The sequence below is a fragment of the Corvus moneduloides genome, chromosome 17, assembly GCF_009650955.1.
Source record: "Corvus moneduloides isolate bCorMon1 chromosome 17, bCorMon1.pri, whole genome shotgun sequence".
Classification (NCBI taxonomy): domain Eukaryota; kingdom Metazoa; phylum Chordata; class Aves; order Passeriformes; family Corvidae; genus Corvus; species Corvus moneduloides.
Genome location: NC_045492.1, coordinates 10,901,843 through 10,923,925, shown reverse-complemented (window position 1 = coordinate 10,923,925; position 22,083 = coordinate 10,901,843). Strand labels below are relative to the sequence as shown.

Genomic DNA, 22,083 nt, shown 5'->3' with positions numbered 1-22,083 from the left:
CATAATTCTTCCTCCTAAACAGTATAATTCTTTATATATTAAAATCACATGGATGTATGTTCAGCGAATTGAGCTTGAAGTCGTAAAATGCTTTTTAGAAATGCTACACTTAATGATATACTTCCGTATTTAATCATGGATATTTACTGTGTACTCATCAGAAGCAATTTTTGGTTCAGAGTCTTTGCAAATATATTAAATTAGACAAAACAGACCCATTTTCTGCAATAGGAGCTTTGGATTTGGTCCCCTACAAGTTGCTCACCAAAACGCTCTCAGAAATGCCTTTTAGTATCACCAATCACATCTACATTTTGAAAAGAACAAACAAAATCTAGCTTTATTCAACTGTGAATTCTATTGACCTGATTGAGCAACTTCTGTTCCTGTGAAAATCCGTTCCTTGCATGCTAATTACAGCAGAACCCTTTCGTCAGGAGCACGGTGGGTGTGGGTGAGGACTCGCCTGACATTTTATTTCCTTTAAGTCTAACTCACATCCCAGGCTCTTTCAGCCACTAGCAGCAAAGCACACGCTCAGCTTTAAGCAGGAGCTTTAGTATTTTGTTGAATTAGAGATTTGGCAACTGGTGGGAATACTAATGGGAGTGAAGTCATATAGGTTCTTAGAGCTAGAGAGATCCGAACCATAGAATTAGTAAAAAATAAAATATAATCTTTTGCATCATCTGAGGTCACATTCTGTGTCTCAGGACTGAAACACCAGGATTGTTTTGCTTGCCACTAATGAAAAAAAAAAAAATCTATATCCATTATGTGCAAAGTCCTCTAGCCTGATCCCTATTTTAATGTCTGACTGTGGTAGATCTGAGGCAGTGGCTGAAGTACCTGAGTGTGTTGTTAGCAGGGCAATTTCCTTAACAAGGCTCTTGAATTTACTGGGCCATTCTCACGCAATTTTTCTCTGTTTTCCTCTATGTGCCAATGTCACTCCCAGACTGGTTTTTGCATGTGAGTGAGAGATGCTCAAATGAGGGACAGCCCAGCAAATGCAGCAGCAGATGCACCTTTATTGATGAGCAGCAGTGCCTGGTGCTCAATGGCATCAGGCTGCACTCCTCATGGAAAATCACAGGAAACGCCACCCCAGCCCCATCTGCTCCTGTCAAAGAGGTTTTACAAAAATAGGGAGGGCACATCCCTGCCTTGATTTATGACATTGAGCAATGCCCCAACACAATCTCTTTATATACATATATATATGTATATATATATATATGAGATATATATATATCTCTTTAATATCTCTTTATGTCCTTCTTCATCCATACTCATCCCACATGTCCTTGTAGCTTTCTACATTTTGTATGTGCAGATGCACACCTTAAATAATGTGTAAAATATTTATGCCTTCATACTATGCTAAAAAGAAGACAATATTTTTCTGCATACCTTAAAATCACATTGCTGCTAAATAAAAACTCTTCCAGAGAAACAAGGTACTGTATAATACTGAATTCTCTCTCATTGCCTAGAATTGAATTATATCTGAACACTTGATTCAAACACAACTGTAATACAATGAATATTAAGCTCTGTTTCAGCCACTATGAATAAATGAGATTATTTCTATTGAGGTGGGACTTTATCACATAATGTCCATAGATGTTTGTTGGTCCTTATTCTTTCTTACAGGTGTTAAGCAAGTGATTAAGAAGTTAAGCAGGATAGATCCCTGTTCAGTGACATCCTGTCAACAAGTGCTGCAGCCCATGGAGATCCTGGCTGAATGTTGCTCCTTTTAACTTTCCAGGTCATGCCACTCCTGCTGTCAGACAAATACAATAGGAATTACTCAATTTAACACCATTTCAGTTCTAATTGAATTCCATTTGCTAAATCCTGAATAAATACATTACAACTGCTGCTTCGGTCAAACAGAGAGAAATAGCCATCTTATAATGACTCCCCTGTGGATTTAATGCCTATTCTATCTGTTAGAATAATGATTCCTACATCACTTGAATATATTTAAAGGATAATAGTTATTTAAACATGGCAAGTCTTTATACAGCAGATAAGTATTTTTAATTTGCATTTATGGAATGAAAAGGAAAGCTAGAATAACTGGTTACCAATTTGTCTGTTTTCTAAAGTATCTTGGTATCAGAGCAAAGAAACAGGATTATGAAAGGGCTTTATGCTTGCTTTTAATAGAAGTCTTAGGTGGGGAAAAAGGGCTGCATCAAGGATGGGATTCACATCACCAAATACAGAAAACTGACATGGAAATGCATCCCCTGCTCATCACCCCTGCTGGTCTGCTGGGGAAATTAAACCCCCTACATGGGACTCACTGTTTGGGCAGTAGGTATATGGAAAAGCTTAGATGAGTAAGTGATCTCAGGAGGGTTAAACTCAAAGGTATTTTGTCTATTATAGGGACCTGAAATTAGGTGAGATGAATCCCCCTGAAGACCACAATGAGAAGTCCATTTGTTGGAATTAGGAGACTCACCCTGGAAAGGAAGGTAAATTTAAGGGAAGGGAGGGAGTTAATTTGTTCCACTTGAAGAGAAAAAACAAACAAAAAACCAAATTTGGAATCTCTCATTTGCTTCAGACCAACCAGTTAAATATTTCAAAATATCACCCATTTTTTCTTTCTTTTCATAAGAGATATGAATCTTTGTTGCTGATGATGTCAGCTTGTACCTGGAAATGGGAGGCTGCATTCCCCAGATCCTGCTCTGAAGCAAGCAGAAGGAACACTTGAACCCACGTGTCCCTGTGTGAGATGAATGTCATGGTCCCTGGGACAAGGTAGGGATGCAGAGATCTCTGATTGCGAGTTTTGTGAATGGTCACCTATGTCCCACTTTCTTTTTTTTCTTGCTCAGCCCAAGATATTTGCCAAGCTTGACTCAAAATGGTGAATAATTTCAGTTCTAATTAACTTTTTTTTGAATAAACTATTCACAGCCTCCCACTCTCTCTGCCTCCAAAATTCCATCTTTAGCGCAGATCTTGTTAAACAATGTAGATCATGAGAAGGGAGAATCTAATAGAAATCATGCACTTTCCAGAACTTCTTTTAAACATAACATGTCAAGCATCAGGGCCTTAAATATATATGGTTGTAAAACCATATCAGTGCCTGATGATTGTTTAGGGCTGTGTTCCAATTAAATCCATTGAAGCTTGAGTCAGAGGTTACAGGTTGAAAATTCCCTGAGGCCGTGAACGACTCTGGCTACAGAAGTGGATTTACAGAAGTGGATTCCATCCCTGTGAACAGATGCAGTCTAATCCAGTTGCAGGGTTTTTGCTCCCTTCACCCCTCCCACCCAGTTAGCCAGCTGATGATATTTGTGTCTTGGTAGCAACATTTTTATAAGGGAGATCTTTGCCCTTTCTGGTGAGTCAGAGACTGACTCTCAACAATGAAGAGTTCAAAGACTCATGTAATGTTTTGTCTCAGAAAGTTGCCTCGAATGTTAAATGAGGAGAATGAACATTGAGAGGGAGAGAGTTCCTTTATCAAGAGAATAGAGAGGAGAGGAGTTACCTCCCCTGCTACCTCCAGGCACAATGCTCCTTCTTCTGTACCACTTCCTCTTTTTCCATACTGTTTTCCAAACACTCAAAATCTCCTTTGATTTTTATTTTACCCTGAAGAATTTTTAATGTTTCACTAATGTTCCAAATGCAGATTGGCAAGTGAAGGTAAATCACCCAGAAATTAGCTAAAATGTAGCTATGCACCAGGAATAGATTTTATGAACCAAAACCGTTCGATCTGTTGAGTGTGATTTATCCCTTTGTGGAGTTCCTGCCCAGTCCTTTCAAAGTGAATGTTTAAAGTTGTGCAGGTGGCAGAGGGGCTCCTGCTTTCTTTACCTGTGGTTGCTCACTCACAGCTCTTCCTCCACTACCAAAGGAGAGTTGTTTTAAAATATATTCACAATAGTGCTGCAGGAAGTTGTTTTTCTTATCACAGCTCTTGGTAAATATGCACCCCAGGGTGAGTTGTCACCTGGTGGTATCACCATGGGTGGTGAAAATTTCTCGAGTTCAGGATTTTTAACAAGTAAAGAATGCAGCAAGAGAGTTTTATTTTTGAGTTGAGTGAAAGGGTGAGATATGGAGCCACTGAATATGCCAGACTGCTTATTTTCTGCTGATTTTACCATCTTTGGGGACTGAATTATTGACAGAATAAGTGAATTTCCACCCCCCTTTTAGTTATTTTGGTATACTTGTGGAGTACCTTACAAGATCAGAAACTATCTTTCTGTGACTGTGTTGTTTCCACAGGTTTTGGTATTTCCACTGTGGTCAATAAAGAGAATAAAGACAATAATCTGCAGTGATTTTGCTTCTTCAGGAATTAAACACTGACCAGGTAAAAATTTAAATATTTATTTAATCAATTTAAGCAGGTATTTAGGATCATCTGGCTGTGCTACCTGATCTTTTGAATATTATGGCCAAATGGTGACAATGTGTCTTTGGAGAACCGTCAAGAGACAGAGGATGGGCGGCTGTTCACAGCATCCTCTTTAAGGTTGTCTACTTTTGTTTCTTGTATTCCTAGATTTGAAAAATCAGTAAGAATGATTTGAAGAGGTGGCTAGATGTGATACAGGATGATTTACGTTAGAATATATGGGTTCCATTTTCTAACAGCTTGCATTGCCCTTGTTATTTTTTCCTTGCTTTATCCTTTATCTCTTCTCTTCTCTCTCTTCTCTTCTCTTCTCTTCTCTTCTCTTCTCTTCTCTTCTCTTCTCTTCTCTTCTCTTCTCTTCTCTTCTCTTCTCTTCTCTTCTCTTCTCTTCTCTTCTCTTCTCTTCTCTTCTCTTCTTTCTGTTCTCAGGGTGACCTTAAACTAATCTAATCTATGTAGATAAAAAACCCCATCTTCTACCTAATGAAAAGGTAAGATAAACCCACATAGATTTGAGGTGTATGATACACTGTTATGTGCTTACAAACCAAAATGTATTGGCAGCAGCCCAAAAAGTGTCCTAGAAGATACACAGAAATAAGATAGACAGGTAGAAACAATTATTGATCAAGACCTTTTGTACTGGGAGCTAAAGTTAATAACATTTTATATCAAAATCAAGTGTGGATCCTGAGGGTGAGAGATGGATTCTGAAAATATTTGCTTGTACTTTGCTATGCACAGCCTTGTAGGGAAGCAATTCAAACTCAGTAGCATGGGGGCAGAGAAATGGAAGATCACAAAAACTTTGAATATGTAAGTGCTAATCAATCATTATTTGGTCTTTTTTGAGCTAATGTGGCTACATGTGGCCAAACACAACTAGACTGGATTTTTTTTTAATTTAACATCCCTTGGTACACAGAACAACCATTTCAGGAAAGAACAGCCAGATTATTATATTTGCAATCCACATTTTAGTCATGCTGTTTAATTAGCAAGAACAAATGTAGTGTGTGGTCACAGTATAAAATGAGGAACCTCAGTTAAAAATGGGTTGAGAAAACAGCATAAAGCTGTAGGCTTTGCAGAAAAGAGCTGTGTTTCAGCTTAAACACAGTTATTGCAACCATGGAGTTGCAGGCACAGGTCAGCTTGGACACTTGGTACATTTTGTTACTTATTCTGTGTGTGCAGTCGGAATAAGTAGATGTGGAAGTCAGCAGGAAGATCAGGTCAGTGTGGGAAAGATGGCAGAGGTGATGCCACAATTCCTGTGCTAGAACACAGGATTAGTTTGTGGCAAAGCAGGGATGTGAATTGGGCAGACTCCAAAGGATCCCTCTTGCTGCTGAGTGCAGGAGACAGACTCGTTCTGTGAAGGTGCTGTGGGTCAGATTGGACTGAAGGAAGGTTTTACCAGGAATACTTCGGGTGTCTATGCCAAATAAAATCACCACCCCAGACTGAGACAACTGTGAACAAGGAACAAACCTGAGCATCCTGGCTGCATTTACCCATCGTCCCTGTGAAACAACCACTCCTTCTTTCCTAGGTGTTAGGAATTGTGTGCAACCCGGAACTTGCACGTTCCCAGCAGGAGGTTGGGAAACTATTTTGTCTGTTCCTTTGTAGGCATTCTCACTCTCATCTCAAATTAATGAACCCAGTGTCTTTTCTTTGGGTCTGACCAACCGCAGGCACGTTGCTCCTGTAGGGACAGGTACACGACAATGTTTCTTTAATGTACAATTATGCCTGGGCTGGGGTTTTTTTCCAACCAGAATTATTTTATCCTTTCTATTTCCTACCCTGCAAAAACATGTGCAAAATATTTTATTCCCTTTCTTCTTCCAAGATTTGCTAATTACACTACAAGTAGGAACCTTACTCTTTACTTTCTGTTACATTTGAAAAAGACAGCATTACCTGTAGGAAAGATTTCTGGCAGAAGAAATTTCTATTCTCATAACAACACTCAAGGCTAAGTTTGTTTTGATTGAACACTCTTCAAATGTTTTGTTGTTTTGTTTTCTTTTTTTCCCTTTATACGAAAGAATAGCTTTTCTTTGAAGGAGAAATTATAATTTAAAGTCTCTTTCATACTTTGGAAGTTCCCTCAGATGCCATAAAGAATATTTCTTGTTTCAGAACAAAAAGGGAAATGAAGATGTTCTCCGTTTCCCGAGTGTCTGCTCTGCATAACTGAAAACTCTGAGACAAATGGCCGCTGGGAAAAAATCCCAAAGTATTTCAGTAAAACAGGATTTCATTCCTTGTGGAAAATTCAGAGAAAGTAAATTAATAAGTCATGCACATTTGAAAAATACGCTTTTTACTTTTTTTCTTCTGTAATCCCCCTCACAACTGGTGATTCCACTGCTCTGTTTCCCTGAAGGCATTTTAAAAACAGACTAATATCAGGCCTCCTTGAGCTTCAAAAATCCCTCAGAATGCCATGAACTCCACAAGCAGAGCAATATCCAGTCTTTCAAAACAGTCAAAACACTACTGTGGGCCCCAGTCAAAACTCATGATCAGTTATTACTCCATCAGCCACATCATTCACATTTTGGAGCTGTGAAGCATCTTGCAGCCATTCCATCTCTCCCCCATCATTCCTGAGCCTGAATTCTTCCTCACCTCATCAGAGACTACAAATGTAAATACATCTGTACGCCCTGAGCTGCTGCCACAGGACACAGCCCAGACCACCCAACCTTTGGAAGCTCAGTTGTGGACTGCTGGATTTGGCAGCCCAATTCCAGACCATTATTGCAGCAACATCTCTTCCTTCATGTCCAGGTGGGAATGCTGCATCTCCTCTCCTGGTGTTCCGTGCTGGACAGAGTCCCCTGGGCTGAGCAGTAGAGCAGAAGGTGAGGGAGCAGCAGCTCCTGAGGGGAGCTCGGTTTTGCTCAGCAGTTTTCAGAGCAGGATTTACAGCTGCCTCGGCAGCTTCACGAGGCACAGCTAATTGTGACAGGATCCATGTGGAGGGTGGTCTTGTGCCTTTAGACCTTGGGAGAAGTGTCTTCAGATCTTCATATGGGGTTTTAACAACTTAATTGGATTTTCTACCTTTTATGCAGGTAAGGAATGTGAAATTCTCACACTTAAGCTTTGTTTTCCACTACAAGATTTTTACACGAGACAATCTGACTCATGACCTTGGATATTAAAATCAAATAGCACACATGCTTGCATAATTTGCATGTGTCTCTGAACATCTGAGCTAACCTGCATTAAAGATACCCCTCAGTAACACTGGATGCTGAGATCACCTAGCCAGGAGTTTCTAGAAGTATTTGTCATGAAGCTGTGGCAATTACTGAAATGACTGTGCATTTCTTCTATTGATTGTTGGCATACCAAAATAAAATTACATTTGACTCCAGATAATTCATTTTCTCCCCTTGAATATTGGTTTGCTCTGTGCTGAGACCTATCAATAAAAAAATACATAGTTAGTGGGCTGGACATTACCATTTTTCTTATTCTGGAAACATCTCATTAGAGACTGAAAAAAAAAAGGTAACCCCAGTGAGATACAGACATGTAACTGTCATTTCATGTTTGTATCTTGTGAGTCTTATTTCTAGGAGTCAGGCTACTTACAGGCACCACAAATATACTGGGAGGTGTGTTTAGAAAAGTCCTCATGCAGGCACAGAAAGTCACAGAAGGTAAAAGGACCAACATTGGCAGCAACTGGGTTGAAAGGATGCGTGGAAATTTGGATGAGGTAATCTCCTGCCTGTTGAGTCACTGACTGTCTGATTTGTGTCATTGCTGCCTGGTAATGTGGCACTAACAATTTAGAAGGCTAGGAAACATGAGAGACATAATTTAGGACAAGATGCTTATCTTGGTGCCTGGACTTTTTCTGTGTTATCCGTGTTTAATCCTACTATTTCTTGAAAGCAGATGCAAATCTTCAGCATTAATAGCTGTACATAGGTGGCAAGGCTGCCTGCTGCAAGTTTGGCTGTGTGTTCATAAGGTGGTGGCATAAAGGAGGCACCATTTAACTGTGATTGTGATTTGTGCAGGGAACTTCGAGGATTCCTCACACAGAGAAGATGCCTTGGGTTGATAATGCTGACAGACTTATACCAGTCCTTATAAAAGAAAATTATAAACACAGTAAGTGTTTATCAGCAAATGTGCTGATATTTCAGTGCTTGTAACGAGGCAGAATTTTTAAAATGTGAGGTATTTGAATCCAGGACTGTAATACAGTGGCTACTGAACAAATCCCCACTGTCACTGCCTTCTGCACAGACCCAGTGATCACACAATACTGTAGATGAACATATCAAACACACTCGAGATGATTTGGAGCAGAGGCTTTGATTCTTCTTTATCTTGTGGCCATTTAGTACCAGTCTAACCCCCTCAGAATCAGGAGAGCTCAAACTCCTCTATGCATATCCTCCCTGGCATGATGCTGGATGCTCCCCTGATTATTTACAGTCGGTTGTGGCACAACCATTTCATTACACTGAGAGATGCACAGAGCTCCTCAGGTAGAACTGTACACATTTAACAGGCTCAAATAATTTTCCCTTGAGGTTAACATAAGGATTCCTGCTGATTTCAATGAGCACTGGGCAGAGCCCTTAGTGCAGCTTTCACCCCATATGTTTTAAAATGAACATTTCTTGCCAATATTTTCAGGTTTATTGTAGCTTCCTTCTGCCTCAGGCAAGGAAAAACAACAGGACACAATGACAGCACATTATATTGGAAGCAGCATGATAAATTCTAAACAGATATAATTAGCATGTGACCCCAAAGAGACCTTCCTATAATTAATATTGAAATATGGTGCATGCATTATATAGGAAAACATATTGTGTATTCAGAGGGGAGCCTTTGGAGAATGGAGGTCTGTCTGTAATGGCTTGTAATTTTTTCATTTTAATCAGAATTGAAATTTCTGCACTTGAAGAAATAGAGAACGTTCATTAAAAAACACTTGGACTTTAGAAAGACACCACCTGCTTCGTTTTCCTCTTTTTTTATTGTAACAGTGGGGAAAAAAAACCCTTTAAATCTTCAGCTGGGGAAATGTGCACTAATGGGGAAACAGACCTCTGAGGAGCGAGCAGACTGACAAGCTGTTCAGGAGCATGAGGCTTTTCAGCAAATAATATTCACTCCTCCAGTAGTTTTTGGTAGATTATGTCATATCTAGAAGTCCATACTTATTCAAATCCAGAAAAGTGGATGAGTAACAGATACATAATGAGCATCCATGAAAAAGGGAAAGAACATCTCAGATATAAGGTGAAGATTAAGAGGGGCAAAGCCACCAGTGTGTTGCCTTCTGAGTGACATTCAGCTCCTATCACACAGCAGCTCATTACACAGTCTGTTTATACCAGAGGGAAACAAATATGAAAGTTAGTCCTTTATATTTCACATTAAACGTAGGGAGTTCAAGGGAACTGAAAGACTTCATTATGGGATCTGATACCACACTGTATTTTGCTAGGTCCTATTTTAAGTAAACTGAGTAATTTTTGTGGGTTTTTAAAAGACTTTATATCAAATATTTAATTAACATTCATTCTGCAACTTTGGAAGCTGAGGCTTTGGATCCAGGATATAATTTTTTATCAGAATGAATAAATATAAAACAGATGTTAAGCAGAGGCAATAAATTTCATCTTAATTGTAACTCTAGAGATGACTTTCATCACCAAAACACTTTTTTTTTCCTCTGTAGCTTTAATTCTCAGCTCTGTAATTGCCAGTGCACTGTCCAGTTGTATTTTCCCCTCTATTAGTTCTTCCAGTTATATTTTTGCTCTGAGATAAATGTGAGTGCACAGCCACACTGTTGAGTAGTGGACTTTGCAAACAGACTGTGCCATGGCTCAGTAGCTGCAAATTCAACATTTTGGATTTTGTGGCAGTTCTGTCTGATGAGGTTGTTGCCACAGAAGGTATCTGGCATTTCTGCTCTGTAAATCTCCCATGTGTGATTGTACAACAGACTAAAGGATCGCTGGTGTCTGCAGGCAGCCTCTCTTGCTTTGTGACCTTGCTAGAATTCCTTAGTTAAATGAAGTTTGATTTGAAGCAGAGCTGAATAGAAGTTCTCGAAGACAACCCCAGATTGCAGTGGGAAGTGCTGTCAGTCAGTTACAGTCTGGCACTTCTCTCTGAGCTCCTGCCTGGGACTGATGTGTCTCTGGGTTTTGAACCATTGCCCAGTGTAAAACTGAGCTTTCAAATGGGAGTTCATTACAGGCGGCGTAAAACATTCACAGAACTGCCACAATTGGGCCTAATTGTTTGTTTTACCATGTGTTCTGAATATTTTCTTCAGTTAATAATTATTCTCCATTATTCTCTCCCTCTGCTGAGTAGTTGTTTAATATTGTGGTTGAAAACAATGAAATTCCTTGCTTACTGTGATTTCCAACCAATTAGTTCTGGGCAATGGGTTGCCCATGAAAACTCCTGATGTTGTCTCATGGCCAAAAGAAATTTAAAAAAAAAATATTTATAAAGCAAACTGAGGTTATTGTAGAGGAAATTATAGATTTCTGCACAATATTGCTCAGTATTTCTGGCTCTTAGCAAGTAAAGCCTTGGATGAGCATCATAGAAAAAAAACTGAACTGTCTTGTGTGTGTTTTATTTACACGAAATGCTTTTAGAATGAACCTGATAGAGATTTAAAAGAATGCAGAAGAGGTTACAAACAGAGATTTAGGTGGGGGGAAAGGGATGGTGGAAAGGTTCATAGTGCTGGCCATAATGATAATAGAACCTGAATTAATTGAGCATTTGAGCTGCTTAAATCTCCACATTTCCATGCTGTTCATTATATGAAAATCATATGAAAAAATGCAATTTTGCTTTCTAATTGCTGCAGAATGTTTGATTTGCTTTATTTCCAGGCCTGTGCTGTTGTTTTTCAGTGCTGACAGCAAACAGTTCATGTCTGGAATACTCTGCACAAAGCTGACTCTCAGACCTCAGCAAAGACAGGTGTGTTAATACATGAAGGGAAAGGTTTCCTGGGCCAGTATCTGACCCACAGCACAACCACTCCAATGTTTTATGATGCTTTGATAAGTGATTGAGCACAGAACATTATATTTCAATCCAATCCTATTGAAATCTACAGAACCATCAAATTGGGGGACTGAACAGGACTATTCCTGAAGACCACCGAGATTCTAGCAATAATCTTCTTAATTCCAAACAAACTGCTATTGTAGGTCATTTACAAAATGCATTTTTGAATTAAAAGTGCAGCAGCCCCTCAGTTTCCCTTAATTTTTAAGCCATTTAAAATTCCCACTCACTTTTCTTGTTCTGTTGTTAAATGATAAGCACCACATAAGGATTTCTGTCAGTCAATATTGCAAGTGGTTTTATTTTGCCCTTTTCAAATAGTGAATACCATTTTTAAGTTGTTACAAGGTGCTAGCTGTATACAAAATAATGTTCCTGATGGTAAAATTGCCAGTTACAAGTTGTAATTCCTTCATTGACTGTCAGAGCTGTCATGTTGCAGAAAGGTAGGTCAGTTGAGTTGATGATTAATGGATCTATTCAAAAATAAGAATTTAGGGTTTTCACCCCCCCCCCCCCAAAAAAAAGGAGTAGCTAAATCATTTATCTATGGAATTGACTAATGTCTTTATCCTTTTTAGCCAATTAATAAACTGTGATCCCTAGAACAGTAATTTCAGGATCATGCCATTATTTGCTAATTCTTCATTTCTTAAGAAAATATTAAAATTGCAGTTGGCCACAGCAGGACAGGCCCATGGATCATTGAAGAAACCAGTAATTTATGATGCTTTTGGAACTCCGTATTAACATTCCAGGCTGTAATGAAGTTTCATATTGAACAAGGTCAGGCCTGATTGTATGATTAAATAATTTGGAAATGTTATTAAAAGTTTGCATTTCTCCTCAGCTTTTCAGAATAACTATTTTACTTTGGGGCACTCCATTAATCAAACCCCCAGAGGCTTTGTTGGGTCGTGTTCATTCCATCACCTATTTAGACATGCAGTGATCAGGTTAAACAAGATGCAGAGGGGTTATAAAGTTTCCACAAGTGGTTGATTTTCTTCTTTTCCTTCCAAGCTGGAAATTAGATACATGCCAGTTGTTGTGGCCAGGTCTTTTCCATGCCTGGGCCATCACTCTGGGAAAGCTCCTGGCTTGCACCTCAACCAGGTGTGTGCAGCATTCGAACAGTTATTCTTCTGTTGTGCTTCCAATTAATCTTCCATGTTTCCCAAGCTCTCAGGGGGCAGAGCTGCGGACCTGGAGCACATCAGGAGCTCCAGCCCTCAGTGATCCTCCTTACAGCAGCATCCAGTCCTTGGGAATCTGATGGATTTATCCCGATGCCACCTGGCAGCCCCGCAGCCCCTGTTTGCACCGGGAGAAGGAGACACTGAGCTGAGAGGATGGAGTTGAGCTCTCTCTGAGCTTCTGGGAGACAGGGCCTGGATAAACTCAGCTCTCCTAAATCCTTGAACCTAATCCATGTTTTGGGAAACATGTACAAACCTTTTGCATAGTAATGAAGTGATGTTTGGTAATGGATGACAGCTCCAAATACGGGGTTTGAGCACAGGATTGGGCTTTTTCTCCTGGGATTTAAACATTAGTCTCCACAGCCCCTTAAACACAAACCAGGGTACAACACATTAATACTTTATGTACTTTTAATTGACTAGGACTGTTATTGAGTTTGCTCTTTGCAAACCTCCATTAATATCCACATTTCTTGTTTGGAAATCTGTAAAACTGAATCCTTCTGCAAAATTACACTAAGCCATCTTTCATCCTGCTACTTAGCAAGGACCTTTGGTCCTTGTTTCTCGCCTCTTTTCCGCAGCTCTAGCACTTGTCAGTTTGTATTATGCATGTCTGTAAATAGCAGAAAATGAAAAAAGATATTATCCAGGTAGGAGGTTGTGGAAGTTTTAAAATGCAGGTTTTGAATAAGCCCAAATTATAATTGCAGTGTTAAATTTAGTGTGTGTGTGTGTGTGTGTAAATGTATAGCTTTATAGGGCATATACACATTTTATATTTATTTGTATGAATATATGCATATAAATAAAGCTTGTAAACATTTCCTTGTTGGAGTGAGGCTTCAACAATGGAAGATATGGCAGGAGATTTGCCACTGATATCAGCGCTGTTGGATGATGGCAAGAGGAAAAATATTAAAAACAATTGTCATGTATGTTTTGTTCTCTGAATTTGCTTTCTTTTGCTTTGGTGGTAGAGCTGACCATCCTCCTGGAGATCTCAAAGCACCCAATGAGGAAAGAGATCCTGAAGTGAATGCTATTGTTTGAGTCAACCCTGCAGATGAGAGAGAAGGATGGGGAGGCTGCATGCAAAAAATAGAGCAGCTCTGAATTTTCCCATAAAACTTGTCAAGAAAAAAAAAAATCTTCACTGCTGGTATTTTTGCATTACATATTCAGCATTCACAACAAACTCATAATGCCAAGAAACAGGGAGTGCACTCTGAATGAAATGAGATGCGGAGAGTTGAATGGCCGGATCCCTGCCCTGCTCCCCTCTCCCTGGGAGGGTAATGAAGGTTAAACAGAGCACTCGGACAGGGATTCCTCTGGCATAATTGAATGTCTGATGTCTAAAGTCCACCTACCAATACCAAGCGTGTCAGGGAGCGGGAAGGGAGTGCCTGGAGAGTTCAGCAGTACAGAGCCAACAGGATGGTTCCAGGTGCTGGCTTCCAGCTGCTCTGCCTTTCATCACACCCCAAACACTCTGTCCCCAAACCCCAAGGAAAACACCCGTGGCGTGACACGCCAGGGACTTGCTGTACTTTTCGATCTACAAATTTTGTTCTCCTTTTAACAGTCTGAACTGTAAAATAATAAATGTGCATTTGCAGACTGTTATCTGTGGGCCTTGCCAGAGATATGTCATCTGATTATGCATGTAGGTAGCATTTAACATAATCTGCCCTGACACATTCATAAGATAAGACAAAAATAGTGTTTTATCACCGCACAGTAGAAGCCTCTTATCAAACTCCAAAGTCTTAATTAGGGATTTCTCTCCAGGTCCTCACTTGCCTGATGACCATATAAATATCTCAATTAGATAATTAATACAGGCCGTAATGCATGATAGTATACAGCAATTTAAAGCCCTAGGCAGGGAGTTCAACACAAATATTTTCCTTTAATATTGCTGGGAATTCAGCTGGATATGTACATGGAGAAGTTCCTCTTACAATATTGATCTTACTCTTTAAATTCTTTATAGTTTCTGTGAGGAAATGCTATTGTCTCCATTCTTCACAAACTCTGAGAGATGAGGGGATATCGGGTTTTTTATGATACTTGGCATAAATGACATTTTGTATTTTATTTGAAATTGTAATCAATATTTGGTCTGTAGTTCACGGAATAAGGAACAAGATGTACACATTCCACAGGGGGAAAACCTTCCCACTGCTTCATTTCTATTCCAAATATATTATCCCTATTTTTCCTTAACAGAAAGCTTCCTGCAGGTTTAAACTGGGGTTTTGAAGATCCTTATCCATTTCTACCACTGTGGGAATTATGTCTAATATTTAAACAAGTTTTTGGTGAATCCAACTAACACTGAGAAATCTTTGTCTCTAAGTAATACGAAGCCACATTTTCAGATTTTTCCCTTGATTGTTCTTTAAATACAAGTAGTTGAATTTGTTTTTTCCAAATAATTACTGGAGGTAAACCAGACCATGACAGGGTTCACAGTGTGTGTGACTCGTGTCTCCTAAATGAAGACATTCATATTGAACCTCCTTCCTTGTCCAGCCAGGAACAAGTGGGAAAAATTTAGATTAATTTCCCAGTAGGAGGCAGCTGGATAGGTGGGACAATCCTTTTGGAAGACCTCCATGTTTGCTCTTGGGACTGGGGGAGCAGTGTCTGACCCTGCATAAACAGGACAAAAGGAGCTGAAAATTGAACATATTCACCCTTTGAATCCAACACGTTCAGAAATGGTGATGTCAAAAACCAGAGTTAGTTGTACACAGCAAGATCCGAGGCCAAATTTACAGCTAACAGAATACAAGAAAACTGCTCCCAGAAAGAGAATTTGAAATTTAGCTGAAGAACTGAGGTCACTGCTACTGAATTTGTGATATTTTCTTGGAGATACAACAGTAAGATTTCAGCAGCTCAGAACGTTTGCTTACATTTGAATTTATTCTGAAGAAAAAGTCTGTGAAAATAAAAGAAGGAAGTGCATGAACAGTGGGAAAGGCAGAGGGACAAGCCAGCCAGGCCAAAGCCACCACACAGAGCTGGCCTTGGGATAATGGATTTCAACACTTGGAAGATATTGTAAAGAATTGGAAAATTCCTGCATCACAAGAAAGACATTAAAAATTGCATACACTGATTAAATCTTGGAAAGCCTGAGGATGATTGCAGAGGGGCCAGGATTTCTGGTGGTGAAGCTACTACTTGCTAAACTCAAAAACTTCCCAGGGAAATTGTAGACCACTCTAAATTTATTTCTAAATATGTAAATGCATGCCTACAAAATGTAAATGTCAGAAGAACCACACTGTTTCTGGACTTGCACCGGACCCTGTTCATGGCATTTGAATTTTGCATCTCTGCTGCTCTCTCTAGAGGACATTTTGGAGAGCTACTGTTCCTTACCATTGTTTGGAGCTCAGAAATTATTCTATAATATAAATAACTCATGCAAAGTTGCTTTGGGTACTTTGGCCACTTCCCCTAAAATTGCAAATGGTTCCTTCTCCTGGTAAGAATTTACTTATTTTACAGCTGTTATCCTCATTTCTATCAGATTCTCTGGTATAAAGTTGATTTACCTGTGATATTCCTTTCTCTCCTGAGAAATTCACATCTGTCTCTAACATCTGTCTCGACTCCATTCAAAAAGGGAGGGGAAGGGGTCATATGACATTAATTTTATGGATATACAGGTATTGTTTTATATCTATCAATAAATCATTTGTTTTTTTCAGGAAGAACCTGCAACCTCTACCTCAATATTTTTCTGAAGCAGAGCTAATGCACAGCAGCTAAAAATAATCTCATGGAACAAAAATGAAAAATACAGAGAAGTCAATGCTGTGAGTTAACACTGACATATTTTTACCAGAAAAAGACCAAAGAATCAGCAAAGCATCAGCTTGTTTCAGCAAAATTTATAGTAGTAATCAGTTCCTGTACAGCTTTGATACCCTTTCGGCTTTTGATTCTTGATTTAAAGCACTTTTCAGGGAATGTTGTGAATAAACCAGCACCCTGCACACAAATACAGTTCACAAAAGGCACTAATCCTCTCCCCAGAAGTTCCACCTCCTTTTTTAAAGGATTTTGCTCAGCAGAGCAGCTCACATAGGCAGATATTCATTGGGTTTCAGTGCAAGGCAATGTTTTAGGGTCCTCAGATCTGCTAAAATGTGCTGACTGCCAAGGCTGAGCTTGGCCTGGCTGCAGACACACCACCTGATGGGTGTGCAAATACAGAGCACTGAACTTGCTCCCTGACGAGCCAAGAAATCCACCACGGGACCATCCAAGAAGCTGAGCGTTCATTGATCCACCCCTTTTCTCCATCCCTTCTTCATTTTGTAGGACAGCCCCATGGCAGAGAAAAGGAGTGAACTTCTTCATGGACTCTGGTTAAACAAATTCCTCCTCCTTCTATTAAACAGGACAAAAGCTTCCTGACTCCTGAACTTGAGCCTCGAGCCTCGGCATTCCTGGGATTGCACAGCCTTGCCCACTGATCCTTCCCCAGGGTCCTCTGCTGCAGCCTTGCCTGAGAGGCACCACGGATTGCAGAATTGCTTGGGGCAAGGGCTCTCAGCACTGCAAAACGTGGAATATGTCAAGATTACCTTAAATCACCGTGTTCCTTCATGTAAGACCTTTGTGCACTTCCAAGCCTAATCAGCAAGAAAGGAAACCTGAACAGTGGAACCAGAGCAGCTGCATTTCTTAGCCAGGACATCCAGGAATTAACTGGCTGTAAGGATGTATTAAAATCAAGATATTTATGTATGTCTGTGTATGAATTGCTAATTTAGCAACACATGCAAGGTCCGTGGATCCTAGAGCTGGACATGTTCATAATACTGAAAATCACACCTTACAGACCCTGCCCAGGTACAGACCCTTCCCCTGAGCGTGTGTAGGTGTCAGCCGGGGTTATGTAACCTGGATGGAAAATACCAACCAACCATAACAGAGGGGCTGCTCTTGGAAAGTCACTAAATCCGAATTTCTGTGTACAAATAATGGCAAGCCCAGTGCTGGTGCTTGATTTGTGGAACACACGGAGCATCCAGGCTTGCACAACTCTCAAATAAATAATCAGTGTCTCTCTCTGGAGTGTGTAATTATTGGCTTGTTGCACACCAGGTAACGAACCCAATTTTGTGGGCAATAACAAGGGTGTCAAAACGCCAAAACAGCTCCTCTGCCTGCTGTGTTTCCACTTTTCCTGGGACCGAGGAGAGCAGAATCTGCAAGCTTGCATTCTCCTTCCAAATTTCCACCCTGTTTTTAAATTGCATCTTTTTTGGGGAGTGGGAAGGATAAAATCTACGTGTTGATATGTACTCTGGAAAAAAACATTTTCTACCTTTTTTTTTTTCAATTGATAAAAAGATAGAGCATCTGTTTTAAAAATAAATTCTGGAACAATTGCAAGTATTAATTAAGTGTTTTGCTTCAGTATTATTTGGTAAGTACTTCAAGTTCTAACAACCATAAACTTGGAGAAAACAATAGTAATAATTAAAAAGGAATGGAAAGAAGCCAGACAAAGCTTTAAAGAAAAATAGAATTGTTTTCTGTAATCCTCCACTTCAGATACTGTATACCAGAGCTCAATCTTTGGATTTCTTTAATCTTTTGGATTGGCCTGTTCTTCCCCCCGATTTATCCAGTGGCACAGAAGGATTAAATCAGCGTAATGGACACTTGTTAAGTGTCTGCATCAGTCTAATCAGCTTGACAGTGCTGTGAATTGTTCGTCCCTGTGAATTGCGGCACACCAGAAGATGCTGCGCTGTTTAGAGCACCACTTAGTGGCAGAAGTCGACTTCAAATCCTCCCTTCTGAAATCGAATCTGAGGAACTTCGTTCCGAGTCAAACCAACCTGCAACAGCGCATCCTTTTCCCTCCTGCCTGAGTTCTCAGGCTCAGAGCCTCACCAGGCTGCTGAGTCTGTCCCTGCAGCACAGCATCCCTGACTGAGCCAGGCAGCGCCAGCGCATCCCTGTCCAGCCTCTTCCCCCCCCCCTTCCCTGTGCCTGTTCCTCTTATTTGACTGAGCCCAAAAAGACATTTTGCCTGTGTTAGTGGCTGATTGAAACGTTTGACCTCGAGTTGTGGGTAAATAAACAGGTGCTCTGCTAGCTGTTATGCTCAATATCAACACAATGACCAGAAAATAGGAGAGTATAGCAAAGAAGGCTGAGGATGTTCCCTGCTTTCAGGAGCCAGAGCATATCCAAACAATTTGGACAGGTATTTTATTCTGCAGGACATTGAAGTCAGGGATGTTTATCACATCATACTGAAAGAACTTGTTCTCTGTATTGAATTTTAACAATGTTAGCACGAACTTTCTAACTTTGGGGGTATAAAGAGAACTAATCTGTGTTTAGAGATAACAGAACTTATAATAACATCAATGCCTGGAAAATTAAAACAGACAGATAGACACCCCTTTTCTCACCAAAACTCCCTGAACCTTCCAGAGGGATATTGAGCTGTCATACTACAAAGCCTGCTTGGATGAGACAAAAGGCAGCTTGATCAAGACACATAAAGTAAAATTTGCTGTTTGTTTTCAAAACACATACTGGACAGGCAACAGCAGGCTACAGACTTTAATTTTAATGGCACCATCTCTTGTGCCATCACACTGGTTTTATTTTTCTGAGTGTTTTTTACAGATATGACTCTCTTCAAGCCACAGATTAGCACAGGATGGCTGTAAGTGAATACAAAAGCAGTAACAGCAGAGATGGCAAATTCTGTTCTTACTGTAAAGCTCCTCACCAGCTTTTGCAGTTTCTTCCCAAAGCCCCCTCAGCTGTCCTACTTCTGGCCGTGTGCTCCACATCAGTTATTCCAACAGAGTACTGAGAAACAATTTTTTCAATCAGTTACGTGTCCAAATTGCAAAGGCAATGGCTCACAGAGTTGTGTGTACAATTACTGAGATTCCATGCGTGCATTGGGTAATTTCTCACATAAATGCACTTAATTAGTCATCTGTGCATGAGTTTTCCTATTTGCATACATACTTAGGGCAATTTTGCATGCAAATTAAGCACTTTATATATATATATATGTAAAAGTTTGACTCTCATCATGTTTACTAAACAGAAGCTTATGTTAGATCTGGAAGAAAATAATTGAGTTGTCTGACAGCACACAATACAATGTGGTAGCTTGCATATGGATTATTACAGTGTCTGCATCCTGCTGAGGTTTTCCCAGAAAGGTTATTAGATTTATCTCTCATAAAGTACTTAAGGATCAGCTTGCAAATGACTCTTCTGGTGAAATATCTGCATAGGTGAAGTCCAGGTTACCACATTCAGCCCAAAACTCGCACCAGACATAATTTGTAGTAACTATTAAAACCTTAACAATGTCCCATTTTATCCTGTGCTGCTTCTGGCCTACAATCAAACCTGTTCCATGATTCTGCCATTTCCTGTTGATGGATTAGCACAATCAGAATCAGTTAAAATGAGCTTTAGTAGAACACAAGTCTGCCTGTAGCTCACACCGGACGATGGTGCAGGAATATCTCCCATAGATTTCTCTCTCAAAGAGACCAAAACCACTCTTTATCTGGGGGTTACCCAGTCTTGGATGTACCAACATTTTTAGCACCTGTTTGTGTGTCCTGGACACGGTTCCAGTCTGACTTGAAAGCCTGTGTGCAGTTGGGAATGGATTAGGGGATGTGAGGCCACAGGATCTGCTGGTCAGAGTTAATAGGATAAACGCAGATAATCTCATTAGATGAATGCATGAACTTGAAAAATTAATCTTTGGAGTTCAGGCATTTCTAGACACTGGCAAAAGCATCAGTTACTTCATGTACAGAACTCCACCAACATCAAAAACAGCCTTTATCAGCTGAGCAGGAGTCAGGTGGTGACTACCAATGGTAGCTAATAAAACTTTAACCCCTGTGACTCTACACTTTCTCTTCCTTTCTGTTTATGCATGTGTGGAACACTTTGGTTTTTATTATTCTTGGCTTGCAGTCAGTCCATATTATTCACGGATATGGTGTTCCTATATAGTTCCCTTTCTTTTATTTCTAGGCTTTATTTCACTTAGGAATGTAATATTGTTAGTAGAACATCATATTATTATCCTCATTTGTAGCTAAATCACGGATTCAGACATTTAAATAAATTTCATATACATCTTTAACTTGACAGGAGCTGCAAGGAGGCAAACACTGTAAATTTCTCACTATTTTTCCTAATTGGAAATAAGTTGCATTACTCTGAGTGTGAGATATTTTATCACAAAGTAATCTCTTGCAAGAGCACATCTCTCCCTCTCCCCTCTCTTCAAGTTTTCTTTTCTTATCCTTTCAATTCCACTATTAAAATCCATAGGTTGTCAAAGCTGTCTCTTGCAAAGTGCTTTGTCTTCCAGGTGGTTTTTGACCAAAAATGCTGACAGCCCCAGAAAATTACTTCGTATTAAACAGGTAACTGGGGCTTTCTCTGAGGAGTTCTGCCTCAGCATTTACCAGGCACACACACACACAATTTACAGGATCTGCTGCAGTGCTAAAACTGTTGTTGGATATATTTGTGAGGAAAAAATATTTGTGAGGAATACCAACAAGCTGGGTGCCACAAAAGGCTGAGAGAGCTGAGAACATCATTTCTATTTATGCTTTACCAATCTGTGCAGAGGAAAACATATTTTTTTACTGATCAAGGAGAAAAGAATGTAGTGTCAGTGATATTAGAAAGGCTGATCTGGACCTCAGGTTTCTGCTAGGTAAAAAGAGCAATCATTTATTAATATTGGTGCTTGTAGCAGAGTAACTTAGTTTGAGGTTTGGACTGGAATAAGTTCTATTACTGTGAACATTTCAATGTATATGGGGCCATGTCTATCAGAAGAAGGCAATGGTGATGAGATTTGCTGCTATAAACAATAACAACAGCACAAACTGCACATTTGAAAAATTCTAATTTTCCTTCAGCAATCACTTTAAAAAGATATTATTTATGTTGATATTAATTCAGAGTTTTCTGGTGTGTGATGAGTAAAAATTACAATCCTGTAGAGTTTCACAGGTCAGATGCTGGATCACAGATCCTGCCCCCTTCCCCTGGTATCTCACTGAATGTGTGAGAGTGAGCATTCCAGTGGCACAGGAAATCACAGGCACAGGACTTTTTAGAAAAGGCATCTCCTCCTGAGCTGCTGAGGAGGGTGCACAGAGAGGGTGGGGAGGAAATCCCTGGGTTTATATTGTATTATATTATAGTACTTGATAATGTTCTCTTCTCCCATTGCTGTTCCAGGTAAAGCAGGTGATGACTCTTCAGGTAACTCTCTGCTCCTGAGGTGATGGCACGATATTGCTTAAACAG

The 22,083-nt window shown here is 39.8% G+C and overlaps 1 long non-coding RNA gene across 1 annotated transcript; it reads left to right on the top strand.

Annotated features, from left to right (window-relative positions):
- Positions 1 to 2,407: 2,407 nt before the first annotated feature.
- LOC116452370 lies at positions 2,408 to 4,363 on the top strand. The gene is made up of 3 exons (XR_004243475.1): positions 2,408 to 2,492; positions 2,639 to 2,784; positions 4,279 to 4,363. It is a non-coding gene; the product is annotated as an uncharacterized LOC116452370 (long non-coding RNA).
- Positions 4,364 to 22,083: the final 17,720 nt, after the last annotated feature.